Source organism: Lichenostomus cassidix, chromosome 10, assembly GCF_008360975.1.
Source record: "Lichenostomus cassidix isolate B80296 chromosome 10, HeHo_3.0, whole genome shotgun sequence".
Lineage (NCBI taxonomy): Eukaryota > Metazoa > Chordata > Aves > Passeriformes > Meliphagidae > Lichenostomus > Lichenostomus cassidix.
The window spans coordinates 10242380-10248384 of record NC_139491.1 but is presented as its reverse complement, the minus strand read 5'-3'; positions in this window follow the sequence as shown (position 1 = coordinate 10248384).

Genomic DNA, 6005 nt, shown 5'->3' with positions numbered 1-6005 from the left:
GGCTCAGGCCGGGAACGCCTTCGCTCCCCCCTGCGGCGGGCGTTCCCTCCCGCGCTGTGCCGCCCGAAAACAAGCGAGGCCGCGGCAGCAGCGCCGCGGAAACCCGCGCAGTGAGCGCGGGGAGCGTTGTTCCCCCAGCCCGGCCCGGCCCGGCCCGCTCCGCTGAGCAGACAGGGCGGCAGGTGCGCTGCGGGCCAGCCTGCTCGGGGCGGCGCCGGGGAGCCTCGGGCTGCTGTGTCCTTGAAATTATCTGGAACACCAAGGAGAAAAAAAAAACAAACCCTGTGATTTATTCAGAGGCAGAAATCTAAAAATGTCTCAGCAGCGTCTGGAGGGCCGGGCTGTGAAGCGGGTCCTGGTGTGCGGGGAGATTCTGAGACGTGGGGTTTGGCACAGCTAGTGTGACGTTCCTTTATTTTGCTGCCCTGGTTTTAACATGTGGTTAATGACGAGTAACGCCATGGAAATCCGTGAGAGCGTGTTCGCCCCGAGCCTGGGGAGTGGAAACCCGTGTAGGAGCTGGGGCTGCACAACACCTGATCCCGTGTGCTCTGCAGGGATGTCCCGCACTGCATTAGCTAACATTGCTGCCTTGGGTGTCATGGGAATGAGGGATGATTTATTTACAACTTGGCTGATTGATGGCAAGGGGAGAAAAGCGGAACTAGGCTAAGTACCTTTGTGAAAGAAATACACAAAGGATACCCCAGAACAGACTCTTGAGCACTTCCAGGTGAAATACATTATAAATGTATTACGTATTAATACAAGAATCAGCTTTCTGCTTGGTAGAGGTTCTTTTGAGTAATAAATGGCTTGCTTTTTGAAGAAACGAGCAAGCCTCTATCTGAATTTGACAGAAGTAAAAGCTATCAAGAACGTCTCTACAGAGCAATCTTGCTATCACTTCCTAATTGAACCTTTATAATTATTTAATCTTTCCAGATTTATGTTCATGATACCATGTAATAATGTTTTCTACTTCATAAAAATTTTATTTCTTGGATAAACCCACATAATCCCTTTGTATTTTCTTAAGAGTTGCTCTTCACCTTTAGAACTTCATGTGTAACATATGGGATTATGAAGATGGCTATTGCATTGTGCAGCAAGATCTCATCTTGCAAACAGACGACATGAACACAGAGCTGTGCAGACTGTCACTGCCTTCTGTGCTATTCCATCCACATCAGCAGGATCACCATCTAAGTGTAACTTCTGCCTAGATGTCTGTAACATTACTTATGTTCTGTGAGTCAAGTTTTCATGAGGTTGCAGTACACAGAATCATAGATCCCATGGAGCATATGGGAAAGGGAGTGGGTGAGGTTGCAATTCCAATTAAATTTAACTTTCGAGTTTCTGTTAACTCCAGTGAGGACAATGTTTTATTACCAATGAAGAGGAGACCTGCTGCAGTGCCCTAACTGGTACAGAAACTTCATGTGAACTGGAGAAGCTGCAGCACTTGTATGCCTTCTATGCACTTCTGTATCCCAGCACTTTTCTTGACAAGATTAAATGTCAGCAGAACTCCCACAAGTGTTTGTAACACTGGAAAGCCATTCCAAGGTGGTAAGACAGACTAATTTGAGGTTATGAGGTTATGTTCCCAGGGGCTTTTACACAATGAGATTTGTTATTTCAACACAAGAAGTCACGAAAGTAAAACCAGGGATTAAGCTGGTTGTACACAGAGCTTTCAGCTGATGCAATGGAACAGCATTTCATCAGTAATTGATGAACTTAAATATGAGATGGAAATCTACAGATAAATAATTATGAAACATAAACCACGTAAACTTAATCTCACTTAACAACAAATCTCTACTGAGCAAAATGTATTTAATTTCCAATAGTTGAATGTATTTTGCTTATTTGTGTGAAATTAGGTTGATTTATTTCAAACTTAAATCACTTTTCATCTGCAAGTAATGTGGGAGAACTTGCCTGACTGGACAGAAAACAGTGAAAAAATCCCACTGAAACAACTAGAACAATCATGTTCTTGTATTAGCACACCAGTGCTTTAGTGTGGAATGCAGCTTAATTTGTTCAAATTGGTGCTGACCATGGAATATATATTATGACATTTGCTTAAGATAGTTGCTGTGTTTTTAAAAAATAATGACTCATTATGGCAAGGCTGTCCATTATGAAATTCTTCTTTTGTTCCCAAGATACATACCAACAGAAAGGTCACACTTGAAAGGGCTGTTATGCACACTCAAATAACAAGAATGTCTAAGATCTAAATTGGGCAGTGATTCAATAGACATCAGATCTACATAAATCTATACAATATACATAATACAGAAAGTCATGTTGGGTGACCTGAGTGGCCACTCGGGTGAAAGAAACTCAAGTCTCCCATAAAATTTAACTGTGTTATTACCAGAAAGAAAAACAAACCAAAGCACTCAGAACCAGTTATGTTAGATCCTGTATCCACAGCTATCACAAATATGCCAGGGTATCTGGTTACAACATCATCATCTTGATCGAGTGTTGTGTAAGAGAACTCAACAGTGTTACAGTTCTTAAGGAAGCCATCAAAAAATTCTAAAAACCCTGCTGAATTTAAACACACTTGTAAGGGTCCAGTTCTCACATCTGGCAGTTTGTAAACAATTACTGTTACTTCTTGGTTGCAACATGGAGTACTGAATAGTTCATAAGCAAAAATGATGGTTGAACTCAGCAGGTTCTGACTGCAATTTTGCTAAGTTTTTGGCTTTATTGCTGCATCTGCTGGGTAGTGGAGCTATCCTTCCTGAACACAATGGAGGACACAGATCAAATGAAGAAGTAAATCTAGGTCAATACGAAAATAAAAAATGGGAGTCTAAACCAAAATATCTCAGCAATATGGAAAGGCACTTAGTAATGACTGTTCAGAATTCAAATCACAGAATGACAAGCAAATCTAACAGCACATGTGTTAGATTAGAGCCCTCACTTACATGGGCTCTATTTACATCTAGTGGGTACAAAGTCCTACGAAACACATAAGGATGTGATTACAGATGTCTCACTGAAATCAAGGCAGCTTCTTATATTGAAAGCTGAATATATATATAGGCTTAATGGCACTGGCATGGAAGTATGAAATAAGGGCTGCTCAGGAACACCCTCCACCCCAAGGTCTAGGCAGGCTCAGACTGAGCTCCATGGCAGTGGCACCAGCTGAGCAAGGACTGCAGCAGCACTAGTGGGGCTGGAGGCTGCTGTGGTGAGCAAGTGGAAAAGGCAGCGGGAATGAAGCAGACTCCAAAATGACAGTTTTACTGGTCTGCAACTAAAATCTTCAGCATAATTAGTGAAAAAGACAAGGACAGAAAGCAAAGCATGTCTTGGCAAATAAAACCACGTCTGGCAATGTGACATGTGGTGTCCTGCACAGGCAGCCACGGGCAGACGCAACAGGGAACACAACTGGAACCAAGTGGGAAAGGTGAGCTGGGAACTGCTCCAGGAACCTGAGAATCACGATTCTAATAGCAATATATGATTATTACCTGGCAGCAGCCAGAGTGAGCCCAGCACTCCCACCAGAGCAGCTGCAGAGAGAGAGGCAGCAGAACCAGCCAGGACAGAACTGCCATGCAACTCTTTCTAACACGGTCAGGAAGGGATGAGCCTTGCCTCTTGCTGTAATGCCTACACTTACTACATCTAAAATTTAGCACTACATATGCAATTATTCTAACACAGATAGTTTGCAATCCACCTTACCACACAAAGGCATTTAAGATGGTGATAATCCTTTCTTAGTACCTTAATTAACACTTAACTAGTTGACTAGCTTGTAATGTATTTTACCTAGTTCACTAACCTGGTTCTAAAATACATTTTTAGCACTTTGAAAATAATAAAGTAACAGCTACACTTTTATGTTTAAAATACAATAACATCTATATATGGAAATTTAGTTCCAGTAACTGCTGTATTTTCAAGAAAGCAAGGGGTACTGTCCCAAGTGTTGTCATTTTACTCTACTCCACACATACATAGTTCCTGCTCAAGTAAATTAATTCACTACCTCTCAAAGACAAAAATATGAAAATACAATCTTCAATTACAGACAATATTTTACAGCTGACAACTCCTGAGTAATTACGAAACCAGAGTTTATTTACAGACTACAATTCAAATATCTTCATTATATTATTCTGCTGGGTGTATTTCAGCTGTCTTGCCATTTTTGTGGGGTTTGCTGTTGTTGTTCAATGTTTTTTTAGGCCTATTTAAAAGGAAAACGAAATCAAACTGGTTTCAGATCCAATAGAGTACGACTTTGAGATGCACAAAGAATACATTCTTTCAAAATATGTTTGATTAAAAATAATAAGAAAAATCTAAAATGCAGACATAGCACCCAGATTCTTCTGGATTTGCCTGTTGTTCAGTTTTAATGCATAAGCTGCCAGCAACTTAAAAGAAGGGTTTATATATACACAGCTTAATCACTGTTGTAATCTTACATAAGATTACAACAGCTATTAAAATGTTCTTTGGCAAACAGTGTTATGGTAACTAGCTAAGATGCCAATTTGTCTTGGACCAACAGCAACAAGAGGTGTATAAAAACCACCAAGAAGTTGTGACAAGTGTGGCTCTGACAATTAGCAACAATTGCAGAAATTTGATGATTGGACCCAAGACTGAGAATGCAGTGAGGTTGCTTACCACATTTCAAACAAACTGCAATGCAATAGTGTTCCTTGGGGAAAAAAAAAAATCATTTGCCCTCTTCCTTCAAATGCTTGTTCACTTTTCCTGAGGAGACAGAAATTACACCAGAGGCAGATCTACCAGGGACTATAGGTGGGCTATAGCAACTGTTGGTGATTTCTGCTGCAGTTGTATGACAACAGCTCCTCTCTATTTCCCCAGAGAAAATCCTCATCTTCCAGGTTAAGAATTATGAGAACTCAGAAAAGGGGTAGAATCCCTTAGGGATTATATAAATCTTCCTTATGTGCCTAGAGCACAGATGCTAAGGCACTGTACACAAGTGAGAACTGAATTATGCCAAAACACACAACCATTTCTTAGAGGTAGACTGACACTTTTTCTGTCTGAAAGCATTGCTAGCCCTCACTATTCAGACTGAGTCCTTCACTAGTTGGACTAGTGCTACAACAATTAGTCCTTCAGAACAAACAGATAAGGGAACTAGATGGACAGGACAAGATTTACTGCAGTATTCCAATTTCCTTCTTGAAAAAAATAAAAAAAACGCCTCCCCGACATAGCTGGGATGGAAAAGGTTACATGAAGTACAACAGACAAAGTCAAGACGACTCTTTTGAAAATTTTCACTGATTGTGAGTTTATGCAGTTCTTTTTTTTCCCCTCCTCTAAAAGAGGAGTTGTTCTGTCCCACAGGAAGGGAAATGGCAGAGAAAGAAAACCTGCTTAAACAGCTGTCACTGTCCCCTGTCTCTATGTGAAGGAGAACCTTGAAATAGCTGTGACAATCCCTTGTCCCCATGGGAGGAAGAACACTGTAAGATTTGCTATCCAAAATAAAGTCTCTGGATCTGTAGGTAAGGGTCCCAATGACTGTGCAGTGTTGTTGAGTTCAACTTTGCATCACCAGGTATTACTGGAGTTTTCAAAGTAAAAACTATGCTACACATCACAGGAAAGGAAACAAAATATAAGGTGCTTTAGTCAAATGTTATCTACAGATTTTACAAAGGGAAAAAAACTTTGCTTAAAAATTAAATTTTACTGTTGTTTTAAGTAAGTGGATAAATTAAAAACACCAATTGGTAAAAAAATACGAGTGAAGAAATGCTCACCCAAGATTCAACATCATGCTACTCACGGTACACATTAAGTTTTATGATGTAAACACTAGGAACAAAAAAAAATCATTTGCCTTGACAACTGAAGTACAAAATAAGTTTCTAAGGGTCATAACTATTCTTCAGATTGAAGTTAATTTTATCCTATTTAATTATACCCTGTTACCAATTTAAATCCTGCCCTAGAAC